Below are 21082 nucleotides of genomic sequence, written 5' to 3'. Positions count from 1 at the left end.
TCAACCCCATAGAAAAGCATATTTTAACTCAATTTTCCCAGGAAAATTTGTGGTCATTTTTTTTAAGGGCCCCCTTATAGGAGGGTCAAAACTTTTAAGGGCCCCATTTTTGCATCAGGCCCCCCCTAACAATTGTTTGTGAACGGTCTCTTAATAAGATCATCTGCATATGCAAGTTTGACCATAAATGGTTTAAAGGGGCCGGATTATTTGGCATCCTCCTTGACATTATATATCCCTGGAAGACAAGGACTTCGATCTGCCACCGATGCCACTCGCCTGCATGTGCCCAAACTCCACTACCGGTACCGCTCTTTTAAGTCAGCCGCTGATAAGGCTTTTTGCTTTCACAGCTCCTAAGTTGTGGAACCAGCTACCTGTTTCAGTCCGGTCCTCCAACTCTTTGCCAGTGTTCAAAAAAGGGCTGAAAACATTTCGGTCTGTTTTCTCAAATATAATTGCTTTTTATTGCATTTTCTTATTTTCTATCATGTTTTTGGTATTTTATATTTCATGCTATGTTGTTTTGAGCGCTGTGATCATTTGAAATGGCGCTATATAAAAGCCTATTGTATGTATGTATGCAAGGGGAACTACACCCCTTGATAAATTTGCGACTATTTTTGAATTTATCTCAAAAAATAATAACACACTGGTAACAAAAGTTATGTAAATTATAGGGGTGGATATCACATATATCCGAATTTGTAAAATAAATAAAAATAAATATTAGTCTAGTCCAAATAATCAGCCCCAGAACAAAATGTACATTTACTGACAGACCGTGGTCTGGGCATGAACCGTTTCCTTTCAAAATGTTGATGGCAAACTGGATAAAAGACCCGGGATAAAAGAAGCACATGGTAACATTTCCACTATAGATTCATGCAGCGTGAATCACTCTATTGCATGATTGTGCAGTTTGGACCATCCTTCATCAGATTCCTAAGTGTCTGGAATACAGTTTTGAATTGACTGGTTGTTTGTCTGTACCTGTTTCTGTAAAAAACCAGACAAGGATGACAAAAACCTGTCATCCTTGCCAAACAGGAAAGTACTGGTAACACTAACAGGGGTTGTACACCCACTAAATTTCGCTCTGAGCTGAGTTTGTTGACTTGTTTGCTACAGAGTAATTTGAACTTTTTGTTGTTTGATTTTATATTTCGTTGTCTGTCCCTGAGGCTGAAGAAGAGCAGTTTATCTGATCAAAACATCTGTTGATACTGCCTGAAAGTGAAAAAGCGCATGAATTTGGCCTTAATCTCAAACAACATGTTAAAAGTCCCAAAACAGGCTGAAAAAATAGAAATAAAAATGTGAAAATTTGGACAACAAAACTCAAAAACTGCCAGAATTCGGGCAAAAATCTGAAAATGCTCATGACTGAAATATTGGCCAACATCACTCAACATGCATTGCTCGAGAAACACTAGCCACGAATGCCTCGAGCATTCGTGGCTAGTGTCCTTTCGTATCTAATTTCGGGGGGTAAACATATTACGTAAGACCACATAAATTATAATGACAATACAGCATGATAAACATACCCTGAAATAACCCCCTTCTATCTAACTTCACTTACCATTCTGTTACTATACGTGTTGGTGGCATAATTCCCAGATAGTATGTCCCATTTTAAGTGTACTCACATGAATATTTCGGCACAATTTGTGATAAAAATCGCTCCCTTCTTTTCCGGTGATCGCATGTTCAATGGATAACACGTGAATAGTAGGACTCGTCAGCTCTGGCCCATGCCAACTCGACCACAAACTAATTCGGCCCCTGTATAAACCCACTTAGGGTTTTATGTGTAGATGCCATGTTAATTAGAAGGCGCAATGTGCTGTGGCTGTGCAATGATTATGAGCCCCCGGAAAATTTCGAACGACCCTCCAAAATCGCTTGACCCCCCCTCGGCCTGAAAAGTCACTTGTCCCCCCACTCGGCCCACCAAATAATAACTTGCCCCCCCCCCCTCCGTGCCAAAATTCCCTCTACTTTGTACTCTTTTAAAACAGATCAATCAAAATTCCTTTTTGTTAAATTGTCCATTTATGATGTTACTAGAGTGCGGTGTAAAGTCACCACAGAATTAGTTCTGTGAAAGTCACTCACATAGGCGTGGTGTACAGTCACTTACGGAGCACAGCCAATTACATTGTTTGTCTTTATTGCTATGTACCATCTACCAGGGTGCGATCTATTAAAAAAGTCACTCACATAGGGCGTGGTGTAAAGTCACTTACAGAGCACAGCCAAAGCCAATTAACTTGTTTGTCTTTATTGCTATGTTGTGCCGTATACCAGGGTGCAGCCTAAAGTCACTTACATAGGGCGTGGTGTATTAAAATCACTTACGGAGCACAGCCAATTAACTTGTTTGTCTTTACTGCTATGATACACCGTTTTAAGTCACCTACAGCACCCTGAATAGGGCGTAGTGTAAAGTCACTTACGGGACACAGCCAAATATGACGGAGATGGAGAGAGGAGAGCCAGACATGATGGAGGCTTGAGAAAATAGGGACCATACTGACCGTGCCCCCTCCCCCGCCCCCCCCCGCCCCTCGTATGCTGGCTGCGCGCCTGGGTACCGTACAGGTCAGAGCCAGCCATCGGTACAGGCGTATGTCTGATGGCGGAAATTGGGACTCGAGTTCTGGTTCGAAAAAAGTCTGAGAACTGGATCGAGGGAGGGATTTTGAAAGTCGGGTTTGAAGGGAGAGAGAGAGACAGAAATAGAGTGAGAGAGGGATTGAGAAAGAACTGAGAGAGGCGCAGTCGTGAAAGTCACCCAGATTTAAATTAAAGTTTAATTTTATTTAAACCTCATGCTAAAAATGTATACTGTGTGTTGACCACTTTTCTTCAGATCTTCAATCATTAGAGATTACAACACTATACAAGTTTGCACAAAGTACATGATCTGATCGTTTATATGATGGCTTTATAAGTGTCACTTTTTAAAACAAAAAAACTTTTAATCAGTGGGTCACTGTTGTGGGCGGGGCTAAAAGTAATAGCCAGCCAATTACCTTTTCCCATTTGCTTTAGACAAATTTTGGTAAGTGATCTAAATCAATTCCCAGTTTCCCACGCTATTGAGAATGTGGCTAGACATCTCGGCACCTTGCCATGGTATATTTCCTGGGAAAGTCCGCTTATTTACAATATTTGCGGTGAGCTTTTGCGAGTTGAGCGGTTAACATAAAGCGATGGTTTGGTACTACAGTCATGGTACAATTTACATCATGATCATGTTGACGCATTGTTTTGTCTCTGGCGAGGTAAGGGCGCTTTCATTAGATGCTCGGGGGTAGGAAGTTGGGATCGGGGAAGTTTTTTTTTTAATTTCATGCATTTACACACAGAAGGTGGGGAAGTTTTGGGTTTTTTTAGTGTTGGTGGGGAATATTTTTTTAAATATTATTTCATGCATTTATACACAGTTAGTTAGGTGGGGAAGTTTTTTTTTAGTGTTGGTGGGGATTTTTTTTTTTCTTGCACGTTTTTTTTCTAAAAACTTACTACCCCCCTCCCGAGAATTCTAATGGTACGTCCATATTTTTGCCAATAGTAGTTTCTGATGAGGAGCATTGTAGACACCCGGTCAGTCGTGAGCAATTATTTTTTTATTTTGAACAAATTGGATAAAATTACTTGAGTCGCAAGGGTTTTACACGGTCGGTCGGGTTACCAGAAATTTTTGTTTAGCCTAATATAATGATGAAAAATGAGCAAATTCGTGCAAAAAATTGCTATTTGAAAGCTATAGGCCTATGAATATGAGGTTCATTTTTCTGCACTAACTGTGACATTTTCACCCTTGACATCAACATTTTTTTTTTTTTTTGCCAGTGGAACATTTTTTTCAGCAATCTACCAAGCCTCCCCTTGATATCTAATGGTGCGCCCTAAAGCGTGGTTTTATACAGGGACCGAATTTGCATGTGGTCGAGTTTGCCTTGGTCGAAATGCCCTGGACTGGTTAATCGATCGACAAAAATAACAGGTGTTATATGAATTAGGTAATCTCGTACCTACTAAGTGACTGTCCAGTCATAAATCACCAGAATTTACGTGTGTACAATTATCTCATAGGTTGAGATTATTTTCCACGATGTGACAGCTGCGATAAGCAGCACTGTAAGCAGCGCTGAATTAGGCTTCATATATCATCTCATTTTTGAGGATCGTATGTATCAAAGATGTCAAAAGGTAGGGTTGAACTTAATTAAGCTTATATGACACGCTTATGAAAGTGTGTTTGTGAACCATGAAGCATTTTATCTATGTTTACATGCCGGTGCAACTTTGTGTATCGGAAGCCCCCCGATTTAAGATACGAAAGGACACTAGCCACGAATGCTCGAGGCATTCGTGGCTAGTGTTTCTCGAGCAAAACATGCATGACCATCCATCATCATTGCATTTACTCCCTTCAGCATGATTTATGTAGCTGGATGCAGCGTTAACGCTAGTGCCGTACTATTACGCTGACTTTCGTATTCGGCGAGGAGGACGATTTCGACCTCCTGACCTGGTTTGTTTACAAACAGAGAGGTAGACAAAAGACCGTTCCGCTTGTCCAAACACTCAAGTATCAGAAGGATGGTCCACAAAAGCGTGATTCACGTAACATGAATAGGGATTAAAAAGCTGTCACGTAGGACCATGTGCTTCTCTTGTCCAATTTGCCATCAAGATTTCATATGGAAACAGTAACAGTTCAGACCCAGACATGCCAGAAGTTCCCAGAACAGGATCATCATGTCAGAAATTAATATTTTGTTCTGGGTCTGATTATTCGGACTACGTTAACGCCCGATCAAGAGTGACGCTGGATCCATCCAGCGTGTGCATGACCCGACTGAATGGATTATAGGCAGGTCCTACTATTCCATAACATATATTGAGTCTGATGACACACACGGCTCCATACCGGCCATGCATGCGTGTGTATGATGGCTTTGGCCATGGTTTATACCTACATCGTAAAGGATTATAATGGCGCAGATACCAATAGATTTTCTCTATTTAAAATTAACTTTAGTGTGCAATTCATGCTTGATATTATTGTCACTACTTTATTTTACACATATTTGCAAAAAATTACGATGTTAACGATTTGATTTCTGTGATATTTTGCGATTTTTTTCGGTTGTGTCACACGGTAATTCCTACCTAATTGGCCAACTCTACGAAAAAGGGTGTTGCCGGCATGAACATGTAAATCCCTAATTTCGTCCGTATCAAAATCTAACAATCAAAATCTCATTTTAATTTAGGGAATGCCCCCTAATTTTTAATCAGGATAGGCCTACAACTTAAGAAAGGTGTCTTGGGGACGGGTGTGTGTGGACTGTGGAGTAGGTGGGGGTGGGGGAGGGTGGGGGTGAGACTGTGTGTGTGTGTGGGGGGTCGCAGGCAAAAGTGCAAAAGTGAACTTTTTTCCAAATTTTTGGACCTTTTTGGACTAGAGGGCAGATTTTGAAATAGTGGACTTTTTTTTTTTTTTTTCATTCATTTCATTTTAAAACAAAAAGGAATAAAAAAACAACAGTTTTCAATCATTACCCTTGCAAATGGGACTTTTGGGCATTTTGGGAGGGAGGGAGGAGGGGGCATTCGCCAAGGGCCTGGACCTAGGGCCAGGGGGGGGGGTGTCATGCAACTGCAATAAATTATGTTGTCCATATTTCCCAAATATTTTCAGTATTCTGTCATGTCAGCACCTCCCGGGGGGGGTCACTCCCATTGTTGCCTGTACACCATCCGCGATAATGAAAACGCGTAAAAAGGGTCGTTTTTCGTGGGTAGGCACGATACGCGCGTACGCGTTTAGGGTGTCAAAAACATGAAAAAATTGAAAAAAGGGTAGCAAAATTGCAATTGCTAAATAGGCCTACGCGGAAATGAAATTTAGGGTATGAAATTTGATGTTAGGAATGAAATCCCTGTTTAGGGTGTCGTTTTAGCCAAGGGTTAAATCCTTGTTTAGGGTGCTTTTCAAAAGTTGATTATCGCGGATGGTGTACAGCTGAGACGAATTCGTCTCAGGTGTAGGCCTACTGAGCCACAATGGGAGTGACCCCCGGGCAGCACCTCCACACCCACTTTTCACACTATTCACCCCCCCCCATTCTTGAAACAATTACATGTGGAACGCACTGGAAATGTGTACAAATAGGACTACCGCCAAGTAGGCCTAATTTTAGTTAAAATTAAGTTCAGGGAATTTCGGTCTTATCTTTCAAACAGCGCTGAAATGTGCCCGAAGCACGCGAAACTGTTGACTTTCTTCTCTTGGAGGGGCGCATATTCGCAGAATTGATTGGGCAATTTGGCGCCCCATCCCCGGCCCCATCTTATTTCACACTATTCATTTTTCTTAATAGAATGAGAATCCCTACTCCAGGGTCTGCCCTACTCTTTTATTTTTAATCCCGAACTATTCTTCTTGAATGATGAGATATTATTTAATGTTCATCTTGATTGGGCAGGGCCCCGGGGCAGGGCCTATCTTATTTTTGAACCGACATTTAATTTTTAAACAAGTAAACCGAGCCCATTTACATTACTCAGGATTTACTTATTCAATTTGGCAACACTGTTTTCAACGCATGCGTGATGGATATCAAATATTCAAGATGTCTGCGCCCATCGGATGAACGTGTGGTTTGTTATTGTAAACTTTACTATATGCATTCATAAACTAAGATGAGGTTATTACTAGAATGTTAGATGCTATTATAAAATCACTATAATTACGGTAAGTTTTTCTGTACTGTTTTTTTTTTTAAACCTGAGCATGTCTTGATTTTAATAATTTTTATTTCAGGTAAGCTTATCATACCCTGAAAGATAGACTTGCTTGCCAGTCCTATATACGCCGTACCTATGTATATTAAGGACTGGCTTACGCCATTTTGGATGTCAATGGGAAATACACACTTAACGATTGGCGCCGGTTAGAAACTTGAAAAAAAATCTTAAAAGTGGTACCAACCTTATTGCGCTTGCTAATTTAAAGGGGCATTTCGTGATCCACAGCCTCATCCCCCCCACTTTTCTCCAAAAAAGTTGAGATTTTAATATCACTGGAAACCTCTGGCTACATAATGTTTATATCCAGTCTGGACACACATAACACTTCATGTGTGATGTGTCCAGCTAATTGCCAAACTCGTTAATACAATCGATGACTTTGAGGACTGTCACTTAACTTCCTGAGAACACTAGTACATAATTACGAAAGCACAAACTCATTAACTTCAACTTGCGCTACTCACAAAATAAAACATATATATTTAATTATTACCGATCCTTTAGAATACTTGCAAATATTGGTTATGTACCATTGGTTAACTCAGTGAAATATGGTTAAGGCTAATGGAACTCAATTGTTAGTTTCCTATTGACCGCCCGCATCACTTTTTCAATTTGACCAAAACTTTCATTATTTTCATAAAAAAGTCAATTATCTGAACATTGAAATGGAAATAATCAAAATTAAAACTCTCAAAATGTCTGACATCCCCTGCTGATAATAATCAGCACTTTTTCTTAATTGTAGGGGTAGAGGATGTAGTAAATAATGAAATTTAAGGATTACCTCATCATGTTTCTAGTGATTACAAAAATTGCTAATTTCTTTTCATTTTTATGAAAACAAATTCAAATCTTTTCTCAATCTGTTGCAAAATATCTGTAAAGATGATCTAACCATTAATACCTGTTTTGAGATGGTCTTTCATCAACAATACCGTATTTCGTCAAATAGTCGCACCCCTCAAATAAACGCCCCCCCACCACTTTTTTCAACAAAAGATGTTTCAAAAATGCCGATATTTCCATGCTATCTTGTGTAGTGAGCTTACCAAGTTGTCCACATGGTCGTACCCTGAGTAAAGATAGTCACTTGTGCTGAGCATGAAATTGGCCACTTATCGCTCACTGTTCAAAATGTGACATCTACACCAATTACAGTCCCGAAACTGTCTACTTTTTAGCCGACCTCAATTCCGAAACATTTAGTGATAGTTAAAATCGATCCCCAACCCTTTGGTTACCTTTGGACGAATTTTTTTGAAATCTACGTGAGTCTCCGTGTCTGAAATTCCCGGTACAAACATCGAAAATGTCGCAATCCTCAGCTCCGGTGACGATACTATATCCGCATCGCTGACATGAATATGCATATCTCTGACCCCTGTAAGGTCAAAAAGCGTGGCGTTGATTTCAACCAATCCGATCCACCGTTTAATAAAGCAGCTTGATACTGACGTCATATCTGAGGTGACCGGGGGTCTATTTCACTAAACTAAAGTTACTGAAGCTTCGTAAGTAAAAATTACGAACTGTTCGTGAAATTAAAATTAAGCGTAGCTACGAATCGTTGTAAAATCCATTTCACTAAACCCTTCTTACCCACGAAGAGTTGCAAGTCAAGTTACGAAGAGTGTTTAGCGTTTCAATCTACAAATGAGACTATTTTTGGCACACGATTGACACGACCGTTGACACGCGAGTGAAGATGAAGACAGTGAAAATGGCAGCGTAGAGCAGTTTCTCGGGCCAAAAACATACAATTCGGCCGAATACAACACCGGACTGAAAAGGAAGAAGGTAAGAATGCTACTGAAGGGATCTAGGTCCCATTACAGGGGATTTAATCGTCAGAATTTGAGCAAAATAAAGTCAAAGACGTAAAATCATGACGGTATCGGGTACAGGCATTATGCATGGTGATCAATGATGGTATCATTATGATGTATACACAGCTAACTTCTACCAGTACTACTGGGCTAGTAATGATCCGCTTTATCACTCGCCCAGTACTTGTATTGTACCAGTAGTACTGGGCTAGAAGAAGTCAGCGCTTGCACTGGGCAAGACAACGTCGGCTAGTACTGAGCAACTACTTGCGTTACGCGCATCGGGCTCGCGTGCCAAATGCTAGCCTATAGCTAAGCCTATAAAATAATAGTTGCTCGATCATGAGAGTGTGAATGTACTGCGTGCACTGCGTAATGTGGCAAGTTTAGTGGAATGACACAATAGCGCGATTGATTGTGCACACACAGGAAATGCAGCGCTACCCAAAGCGTGTGGTAGGCGTTTATGCGACGCAATTGTCATTGCGTGCCTATTGAGCTCTCATGGTCGAGAAAATATTATTTTAGCTATAGCCAAATTTGACTAGCCCAGTAATTATTTCACCAAATCTGGCCAAGCCCAAGTACTTGTGGGTGACGTGCTCATACTAGCGAAACAGTTCCCAATCAATGTATGTTTTGACACATGCCTTGTGTGTAGCCGAAATGCAATTTATTTGGATCAGCTTGGCCTATTATTTTAACTGTTTCGATCAGTGTTCTTTTTCAGTGAAAAAACTCAGTCAAGTGCAGGCATAGACCTTCATGTGTTTGAAGGCCTATGCCTGGTGCAAACAATTTTAGATCTAGGCCATAGGCCTGTTGTAAATAAAAAATCCATATTAGGCTAGGCCATACGGTATGTTAAAATATGCAAAATTCTTGCTTGCTGCACTTGCAATCTAGACCAAATTATCCCAACACTTTTAGTAAAAAAATTGAAAATGATGTCTTTTTTAATGAAAAGTAGCCCTTTTCTAAAACTTAAGTCTTCATAAAAGAAGTTTTTCAAAAACGATGTGGGGTTTTAGACTGATGGGGCGGCATCATTTTTTAAATGAAAAGTAGCCTTTTTCTAAAAATTTGTCTTTACAAAAAAGGAACCTTTTTTTTCTAAATGCCATCTTTTAATTCGTTTTTGTTTAGTGAGGTTTCGGACTGACAGGGTTTCGGACTTTTGGGGTTCCGCTGAAAAGGAAGTCTCGTTTTATAAAAAGTAGCCTTTTTCTTAAAAGCCACCTTTCTTAATAAGTACTTTTTTGTCTTAAAATAAAGTCGCCTTTTTCTAAAATGATGTCTTTATAAAAACTCGCCTTTAAAAAAGTCGCCTTTTTTCTGAAATGATGTCTTTAAAAAGTTGCCTTTTTTTCTGAAATAGCGTCTTTGTAAAAAAAATTTTTATGAAATGACGGCTTTTTAAAAAAGTCGCCTTTTCCCTGAAATGAAGTCTTTAAAAAGTCGCATTTTTCTAAAATGACGTCTATTTTTTTTTAAATCGCCTTTTTCTGAAATGATGTCTTTATTTAAAAAAAGTCACCTTTTTCCCTGAAATGACCTCTTTTTTACTGAGTTTCTTTTTTTCTGAAATTGACGGCTTTTTAAAAAAGTCACCTTTTTCCCTGAAATGATCTCTTTTTTAAAAGTTGCTTTTTTTCTGAAATGACAGCTTTTTAAAAAAAGTCGCTCTTTCCCTGAATAAAGTCTTTTTTTTTAAATTTCTTTTTTCTGACATGTTTTTAAAGTCGCCTTTTCCCTAAAATAACGTCTTTAAAAAGTCATTTTTCTGAAATGGCATCTTTATAAAAAGTCACCTTTCTAAAATGTCTTTAAAAAATTGCTTTTTTCCCTGAAATAGCGTCTTTAAAAGAGTCACATTTTTCTGAAATGACATCTTTTAAAAAGGTTGCTTTTTCTGATATGATGTCAAAAAGTCGCTTTTTCTGAAATGATGTCTTCAAAAAAGTCGCCTGTTTTTTTTGCTTTAAAAAGTCGCATTGTTTTAAATGGGCGTCTTTTTTAATATAAAATCGCCTAGTTCTGAAAAATAAAAACAAAAAAATCTCTTTCTGAAATAACTTCTTTTTAAAAAAGTCGCATTTTTTTCTGAAATGACGCCTTTTTTAAAAAGTCACCTTTTTCTGAAATGACGTCTTTTTAAAAAGTTTTTTTTTTTTCTGAAATGACATCTTTTTAAAAGTTGCCTTTTCCCTAAAATGTCTTTTTAAGAAAGTTGCCTTTTTCTGAAATGATGTCTTTTTAAAAAGGTCCCTTTTTATGAATTGTCTTTTTAAAACAGCTGCCTTTTTCTGAAATGTCTTTTAAAAAGTCGCCTTTTTCTGAAATGGCATCTTTTAAAATAAAAAGTAACCTTTTTCTTAAATGACATCTTTTTACAAAGTCACCTATTTTCTGAATGCACTACGCATAATACGTAGAGTGCGTGCCTGTGCTTTTTTACTTAATTAATCCGGGATTCAATATAGGTTTGTGTTGTAAATGAACACATGAATAAGAGTGTCATTCCCTTGTTAACACTGTGGCCTATGAGGAACTGAAACATATGCAAAATATTCGTAACACATTTAAGATCAAGGGCCCAAATGGCCCTCAGAAATTCTGGCTTATTTTGAGGCCTGGTTATTATTATCAGCAGCATCATAATTATTTTGATCTATCATCTCTTTTATCAAACAGGTGCATCCCTGCAGTGCAGTCAACTCTTTTGTTATTGCTAGTGGTCAATTGCTGACATTGGCCGTACCAATTGTTCTACAAGATATTCTTCTTCAGTAACAAGTAAGTGAATCAGGCCAAAAAAATGTTTGTTTCCTGTAGCAGGTCTAAATAGTCTAATGCCAAATGTGGTATTTTTTCCAATCCATGTCTAGAAATGAAAAACAAAACAAAACTTTTTTGCTGCAAAAATTAAATTGGGCTTGGTTTTGCATACAGCAACACCATTTTATTTTTCACTCTGCCTGTTTGTCGTGTAAATGTGTGATTATTTCTCCAGTAGTTTTTCACTCCGCTTGTTTGTGTAATGTGTAAGCGTTTACTCCAGATTTTAATTCAATTTTTGCAGGTTTTTTTTTCTAATGCGCAAAATAAGCCATCCAAAGAGAAATACGCATGCAGCGCCAGGGTTCGACTTACTTTGAAAAATTTGCATAGCAATTTTGAGTGAAAACCTTATTTAGGCGATGTTCTTATAATATTAGCATATGTTTACATTGTAAAAAATTTCTATACAAGCTGAAATGTGTGTAGCAGGTTGTCCAAAATGGGGAGCATTTTGCTCCACACACGTTAAATCGAACCCTGCAGCGCTAAAGGAAACAAACTTGTTTTTCTTTTTGGCCTTGCATTGAAAAATGTTATGGTACCGTACTCAAAATAAAGAGATGATTGAAGCAAAAACAAGATGCTTTGGTTTTGGACATGTGAAATATTTACACGTAATATTTGATGATGATGATGATGAATGATGATGATGATGATAATCCAGACAAATCTCTCTCAATCTCTTTATTCAGACTTACTCTGGTCTACAATGGCACTCCAATGGAGAAATGGAGTGATGAAGATGGTCTGAAAGTAGAAGTGAATTGAGGAACCACAGTAATTTATATAACACCAACAAGCAGACAGGTGATATATTATTGTTTTTTGTTTGCGCCTGGTCCCATCCAGTTCATCCAGTTCATTCATGCTCAGGCTCATTCACATTTCATGATGAATCGATGGTGACAGATGAACCAAAAATGAACTGAAGTGAACTGAGATGAATTGAGTCGAACCATTATGAACTGAAAATAAACAGCGATAAACTAAAATGAACTGCATTGAACCAAAATGAACTGGATCAGCTGAATATAGATGAATCGAAAATAAATGGATGGCGTAAAAATAAATGAGAGTGGGAATAACCTGGATGAACTGAGATGAACCTTAAATGATCCAGGAGGAACCGAAAATGAACGGATGATCCGAAATGAACTGTGATAAACCGGGATATTCTTCTTGATTCGTCTTAGTTTAGAAATGGGGTCAATCTTTTCAGGGTGTTGAAGGGGGGATTTCACCTACCTCCAGCCCCCCGGTAGGAGCGGTCACGGAATGCCACTGCATCTAGTTCATTTTGATTAATCCCAGTTCATTTTGGTTCATCCCGATGATCCCGTCAGTTCATAATGAACTGAAATTAACCGGGATGAACAGAAATGAACCGGGATGAAGTGAGTTAAGTGGGTTATTGGCTTGATGTTGAGCTATTTCTATCTAATCAAGAAAGCAACTTGCGGATCAAGCCACCATATCTCAATGTTGAGTCACGTTTTGTTTTGTTTTTGGATTTTAAAATGTTTCAAACACCTGCTGTTTTACACAATCAATTCTATTCTTAAAACATTGTTTTGTTTTTTATTGTTCATTTCAGGTTCACCTTGTCTACTTTAACATTTAAATGATCATCTTTGAAGTCACCAGTATCATCCTGGACTCCTGGTAGTGCTGGTACATGTATCTTGCAAATATTTAACAACAATTATGAACTTATATAAAACAATGGCACTGACCGTCTGTTAGTAGGAGCAAGTAATTTTACATGTAACTCCAAATTTGTTGGGTTGTCAAAAACAATGAGGTTATTGGACCAGATAACTTTCACTGCATCTATGTATCCAGTTAATTATGTTGGAATTTGTTGACAACACACAACAGAAACCAATGTATGTTATTTTGTGTGATCTATCATTTTTAGGTCGTGTGCATATTGCATTAATCGTGCTGGATGGTTAGTACTAAGCTTAATTTGTTAAAAGGATTTTAAGAGGAAGAGCGGTTCTCGACTTCTTGCACCATAGCTGGATCATGGAGCTTATTGTTTCGGAATGAAAAAAGGGGATGTATATTTATGGTGCACTGGGGGCCTTAAGAGCTAGTCTCCCTTATTATGTACGGATCTGTGATACAAAAACAAATAGAATTTTCTCTAAAAAATTATGTTGGTACATATTATTCACAACTCACATGTACAATATGAGCGTGCACAGGGCTCTCATTCAGCTTAAAAAAATTCTTGAAATTTCAGCCTCTCTGGAGCCTTACCCAGCAAACACAAAAGCGTTTTCGACATCATTCGCAAAAGGTTATAAAAGGTTGTCAGAAAACGTTTAAATGTCGGGTTATATAAAGGATATATTAAGAGTATAAAACGTTTTCATAACCTTAAAAAACATTTTTTGATAATCTACTGCTCAGCAAACAAAAATGTTTTACAGAAAACGTTTAAATTTTGGGTTATATAAAGGGTATAAAAACATTTTAATAACATTCCAAAAACATTCTTGAACACCTGATACAAAACATTCTAAACAGAATGTTATTTTGGGGTTGAAAAAATATTTTGCGAAAAATGTTTGCCCAAAATATTTGCAATAACGTTTTAAAAACGTTTTCATGACCTTTATATAACCCGATTTCTAGAGTCATTTATACATGTTATAGGCCTAGCCTATAGGCCTATATCAAAGCTACAAAATACTCCATCTTCCCCGACAGATATTTTAAGAGTAAAAACTTTTACCCGTTGTGTATCCTTTTTAATGCATGGCAAACCGTTGATCAGATAGGCCTACTGCCAATAGACCATTATGATGGTGTGAACAACTGGTATAAACCGATCCCGAACCATAAAATTTCAAGGCAATAAACACTTGAAGGCGCGTGGATCTATATCATCATGATGACCTCTTATCATGTGTTTATTATGGTTTATTAAAACACGTAGGCCCGTTACATCGGCCCGTGTAGAGCGGTAGCGTTTATACATTTTGTTGTCTTTAAATATAAAATCAAGAGGATTTGTCACGATCCCGGAAAACTCTTTCCTTTTCAATTCAATGCACTCGTTTGTGACACACGTTATAATTGCGGCCGAAATTGTATGTTTTATATGCCATGTTTTATATTGGATTTTGAAACATAAATTTTTGAGAAAAATCGGCTTTTTTTACTAAGATGTAGGCCTATTAAATGAAGCAATCCCGTACCATAAAATTAAAATCTCAAGGCGATGAACACTTGAAGGCGTATGACTTCTTAATATGTTCAACACGTAGGCCCGTTACATCATGCCGGCCCGTGTAAAGCGGTAGCATTTTGTTGTCTTAATAAAATCAAGCGGATTTGTCACGATCACGGAAAACAAAACTCTTTCCTTTTCAATGCACTTTCGCGTTTATGGCACATTTTCAGTGATGTACCGGTATATTTGCGGCGAAATTGTACTATGTTTTATATGCCTATTTGGGCGAAATTATACTTACCGTACTTACCATGCTGAGTTTACGAAGCTTCAGTGAGACTTACGTCTAGTATAGGGTCTTCGTAACTTTTCTTAACTTACGAAGGGTATTTAAGAAGAGTCACCCTTCGTAAAAGTTTAGTGAAATGGAATTACTGAAGCGTCGTAACTTTACGTCGGATTTTGCAATTACTGAACGATTTCGGGACTTACTGAAGTGAGTTCTGAAGGGTTAGGAGCTTAGTGAAATGGACCCCCGGAGGCAGGAGCTACCATTTTGGTAAACTGAACTCGACTCGTGCATTCTTTTGGTTCACATAAATCGAACAAAATTTTCAATAACGGGTAATAGTATGATTTCAATTTTTTATTAATGAAGTTACTTGTAGTTTTGAGGAATGACAAAGTTGTTTTTGGAAACTTAGATGTTTGTTTCAACTGATGATGTAGGATCGCAAGGTGAGTGAATTAAGTGAAGAGATTTGCTTGTTTGAGTGATAGTAGGATACTGGGGTGTAGGCTAGTCCTCTGTGTTTGACCGGCTCCGACGTCTCAATTCACGACGTCTCAATTCGTACCTGCTTACCAGACAGCAATACTGCGTATTGCTGTATGGAACCAGATATACACATGGTCGATAATAGCGTCAATAATTGGCGAAAATTGGATTGGAAACCCGGAAGTGAACCAGAAGTCAGTGTTTCTAGTTCATAGTTCGTCATTTTAGCGTGAGTTTTAAGTTTACCTAATGATTTTAATAGGAATTATCGTTCTAAAATTGACCTTGAATAAACGCCCCCTTTGGGAAAATGTAACGCCCCCGGGGGGCGTTTATTTGACGAAATACGGTATATACTTTGGTATTGGTGGGGTACCTAAATTTGGAGAAAGCTGTTCATAAAATCATTGATTTTGTTGACATAATGGATAATGAAAAGAGACAGAATAATGAATAATGAAATAGCGACCTCGTCCTTTTTTTTAAACATCCAATCGGAAACTAATAATCGAGTTCCATTGGCCTAATCAAAACTATTCAAAACTGAATATGACCGAGAAACCATCATCATCTTCTACGCTTTCGGGCTATTTTGCCATTATATGTTGTTCATTTTTTTATTCAATAATTGTCATAACTGAGCTGATTTAAAGTCTGTTAGTTTTCTCCTTAAATTCTCTTTCCAGTGATACCAAACTTGATAAGGTTTGTTTAAAATAGGCAAAAAGTGTCGGACTCCCTAACTTGATTTGCCAAGGTCACGGGAACCAGGCGCTATTTTAGCAGAATTTGAACCAGGGTCTGTTTACACATGTACAATTTGTTTGAATAGCTTTGTTTTCAATAAGTTGACATATAAATATCATGTATACTACAATTATGAGTCAGTTTTGAGGTGTGTGAGTGAGATGGCAAATGTTTCAAATCAACAACAATCGGGTGAAAAAATAATGAAAATGTGTTATGTGATCATCTTTGGGGATTAAATATATTCATGACTGAATGATGTCATCGTCTCTCGGCCAATTTTGGTATGTTTTTACCGGCTGTATATCCATTTTTATAAATTAAGTATTCAATGAAAGTTTTCACATTGTTGTTTTACTCTTTAAGGAAGGACAACAGTCTCATTTCTTTCACAATATTTTATTTATGGAAACAGGTAAAATAGAAACTTATAAATCTTGTCATCTATTGAGATACTTTAGCCGATATTTACCATATGCAACAGGATCCACTGCACAGGCCAGGCGCTATTTGACATCAAATTGTGGCGCCTGGTATGCTCATGTGAATCATAATCATGTGGCGCAATTGGTGGCTGTGCAAGTGCTATAGGACGATTGCATGAAAGGTTAAAAGGTTGATAAAAATCACCTGCAAACAAACTATTATCATCCTCTGTGAATCTTTGGCGCGTCATTCAAACCCATGCTTTGTAAGGAATATTAGCACTCTGTGGGTGATATTTCATTTTCACATGCTCCAATATCGTTGTTGTGCCTCCAGGGCTAGTGACCTGTGGCGAACATGAAACCTGCCTATTAGCGCTCAGCGCCCGCTTGTTTTGAAGCTTGCCTGCAGTGAAAATTGTTGTTTGGAGTCAACTGTATGTTTTGAGCAGAGGTGGCCTATTTTGAACAATCTAAAATATACTAATATGTTATACATCTACGCCTTGTTGGAATAGTGTATTTGAATGAGAATTCAACTACTGTATTTCGTCAAATAGTCACCCCCCTCAAATAAATGCCCCCCACCACTTTTTTCAACCAAGATGTTTCAAAAATGCCGATATTTCCATGCTATCTTGTGTAGTAAGCTTACCAAGTTGCGCACATGGTCGATAATAGTGTCAATAATTGGCGAAAATCTGGATCAGAAACCCGGAAGTGAGCCAGAAGTCAGTGTTTCTAGTTCATAGTTCGTCATTTTAGCGTGTGTTTTTACTTTACCTTATGATTTTAACGGGAATTATCGTTCTAAAATTGACCTTGAATAAACGCCCCCCCTTGGGAAAATGTAACGCCCCAGGGGCGTTTATTTGACGAAATACGGTATGTCAATACTGCTGTTGTCCTTGTTTATTGCCAAATATTCCATGTAACTAATAACAATTTTAATGACATTTCCTTCACTTTTATAGGCACTTTATGAACATTTTTTTCAGGGATCACTGAATAAGACTTTTAGTAAAAAATAAGCAATGTTTCAACAATGTTTTCATTGTAGATCCTGAGAATGGCTCAGCTAGGGATGAGACACCTGATTAGTGGTCTTCCATCAAGGAGCCAGTCCCATAGTTACATCTGGAGAAAGCTTGTAAGGTACATCTACAGCAAGACTGGAATTTGGGTAAGCTACATCAGCTTTTAGGCGACTTACATGCGCATATTTTTTGGGGGGGCTTTGGGCGCGCCAGCCCCGAGTAAAAAAGCAGGCGGCCAAAATGAAAGGCGGCGGAAGAAGAAAGGCGGCAAAAACAGGGGCAGCAAAAACGAAGGGGGCGGCAAAAAGAATTAGTAAATAAAAAAAAAGGGCAGAAAAATAATTTGATAAAGCATAAAAATTTTGGAAAAAATGGTACTATACAGGGCAAAAGCGCCTGCTTTTTTTTTTTTTTTTCTCTTCACTTTTTCAAACGACCGAGAAAAAATTGGGTCAACCTTTTCGAGCTTTTGAGGAAGGGGCGGCCACGGTACGCCACTGACTTACTATGCCGACTAGTCAACAGTGTTTGAAATAAGCACTTATCCTCTTGCCTGCTTGTCCAAAAACCAAAAATCATGATTAGCCATGCACTTGTCCAATGGACAACCACTATTTATTTTACCTCCAACATAAAGAAAATAAATATGATGTCATGTTTCAGTGTCATTTGTATCAAGTTCTCCAACTGTATTTTCCTAATTTCTTTACAATTGCTCATCAATCATGCTCAGTTCTGGATATTTTTGCTGAACCATGAAATGGTATCAGCCTATAAGAGTGAATGTTACTAGCTTACTTACTAGCTTACTTACTAGCTTACTTACTAAGTTACTAGCTTACTGACTAACCATTTGGTCTGAAATGGACATATCTCTAAATGCCACGAAGGTATGACCCCATGAGTGGTGTCATATGAAAGAGTAAAACATAAAGAATATAATAAAAATATTTCCAAATGCTGGAGGTCATCCAGGGGTCACAGGGGTCAAAAAGGTCATTTTAACTGAAAATGCTCGATTGAGCTTAAATTTAAATGCAATGATCCTTGTGACATTCTAAACATGTTTTAAACATTTAAAAATTTATTTAAGGTCATTAAGGGGTCATAAAGGGGTCAAAGGTCAAGGTTCTCAAAATGCTCCAATTGAGCTGAAATTTAAATGCAATGATCCTTATGACATTCTAACCATTTAAATATTTTAAGATTCATTTAAGGTCATTAAGGGGTCAAAAAATGGGGTCAAAGGTCAAGTTTTCCAAAATGCTCCGATTGAGCTGAAATTTAAATGCAATGATCCTTATGACATTCTAAACATGTTGAAAATATTTTAAAATTCATTTAAGGTCATTAAGGGGCAATAAAGGGGTCAAAGGTCAAGTTTTCAAAATGCTTCAATTGACCTGAAATTTAAATGCAATGATCCTTATGACATTCTTAACATGTTTTAAATATTTCAAAATTCATTTAAGGTCATTATGGGGGTCATACAGAGGTCAAAAGTCAAGTTTTCAAAATACCAGCTTCTCACGATCAAGGCGGCAATTAATGAAACAGTCTTATTAAAATTAATAGGGGCCAACTATCCTGCACAGTATTGCTGCTTGATCAGATCGTCACAGTCATCCGCCTAACTTACCTCGTGCCCTTGCAAAGGGCACAGTTGCTCTAGTTTATTTTATATTCTTTACTTTTCTTCTTTCATTAACACCACTCGGGTGGTCATACCTGCATTTCGAGATTATGTCCATTACAGACTCCGGGTGACAGTGGTATAGGCCTACCACAATATACTGCTGAAGCCACATGGTTCAGCTATGGTGCGGTTATCGCTCTAGTTCATTAACCATTTAACTAACTACTGAGTAGACCAATGGTGCCAGTTATTGAGAGCCAAATTCTGAAGCTAGTGCAGGTTTTGTAAGGGGGCTGTCATTTTCTTCAGAAGGAGGGAGTCACAAATATATGGGGGAGGGGGTCATAATTTTTGGAAAGAAAAATAGGGGGATGTGGTCATAAAAATTTGGATGACCAAAATGCAGGGAGTCACAAGATGACCACAGATAGTGTGTTTATTTTATTCAAAAAGACTGATTTCAATACAATGTTATCCTGTGTAAGGGGTAAAAATGCCGTGCTGCGAAGGTCAGCAACCAATGATGCAAACTTAGTGGTCTTTTTAATTCAGTCTTCAATTATAGTTATTACAATGCTGACTATTTGGAAAGTACAAATTCAAAGTAACATAGTACCCAGTAGTTTATTAGTCAGTATTAGTCAGTGGTTCTTGAGTTATGTTGTAAAGCGGGCTGAAACAACAACACTTTAGCAAAACTTACAAAATTCAATAAACAACAATAAATCACGCACGTTTTAATGATTTGTAGAATGAACTTTTGCAAAACGTCAAAGTGTTATTTTTCAAAAATACATAATGAAAATCAATTTTTGCTGAACCATGAAATGGTATCAGCCTATAAGTGTGTATGTTACTAGGTCCCTAACTAACCATTTGGTCTGAAATGGACATATCTCTAAATGCCACGAAGGTATGACCCCATGAGTGGTGTCATATGAAAGAGGAAAACATAAAGAATATAATAAAAATATTTCCAAACGTCAGAGGTCATCCAGGGGTCACAGGGGTCAAAAAAGGTCATTTAAACCAAAAATGCTCGATTGAGCTTAAATTTAAATGCAATGATCCTTATGACATCCTAAACATGTTGCAAATAGTGTAAAATTCATTTAAGGTCATTAAGGGGTCATAAAGGGGTCAAAGGTCAAGTTGTTCAAAATGCTCCAATTGAGCTGAAATTTAAGCATAATGATCCTTATGACATTCTAAACATGTTGCAAATATTGTAAAATTCATTTAAGGTCATTAAGGGGTCAAAGGTCAAGTTTTTCAAAATGCTCCAATTGAGCTGAAATTTATATGCAATGATCCTTATGACATGCTAAACATTTTAAAAACATTTTAAGAATCATTTAAGGTCATTGAGGGGTCATAAAGGGTCAAAGGTCAAGTTTTACAAAATGCTCGATTGAGCTGAAATTTAAGCATAATGATTCTTATGACATTCTAAACATGTTGCAAATATTTTAAAATTCATTTAAGGTCATTAAGGGGCAATAAAGGGGTCAAAGGTCAAGTTTTCAAAATGCTTCAATTGTAGGTATAGGCCTACCACAATATACTGCCGAAGCCACATGGTTCAGCTATGGTGCGGTTATCGCTCTAGTTTTGGCTGCTTTGATCATCAATTTGGCAAAATCACCATTTGACTCCAGCGCCTTTAGCGTCCACTGGTTAGTGTGTCAAGGTTAAGCTACTAAGTGCAGTTTCATACATGGATGTATAATTTATATTAATATTCAAATATTTTGTTTGTTATCCAGGAGGA

At 37.7% G+C, this 21082-nt stretch overlaps 1 long non-coding RNA gene across 1 annotated transcript; it reads left to right on the top strand.

The window, feature by feature from the left end:
* Window positions 1-8606: 8606 nt before the first annotated feature.
* Window positions 8607-13762, top strand: LOC140146562 (uncharacterized). Its single transcript, XR_011858263.1, has 4 exons — window positions 8607-8634; window positions 11358-11459; window positions 12197-12311; window positions 13099-13762. It is a non-coding gene; the product is annotated as an uncharacterized lncRNA (long non-coding RNA).
* Window positions 13763-21082: the final 7320 nt, after the last annotated feature.

This window comes from Amphiura filiformis, chromosome 2 (genome assembly GCF_039555335.1).
Source record: "Amphiura filiformis chromosome 2, Afil_fr2py, whole genome shotgun sequence".
Lineage (NCBI taxonomy): Eukaryota > Metazoa > Echinodermata > Ophiuroidea > Amphilepidida > Amphiuridae > Amphiura > Amphiura filiformis.
Note: the sequence above shows the minus strand (reverse complement) of the source record. Positions and strands in the feature narration are given on the sequence as shown.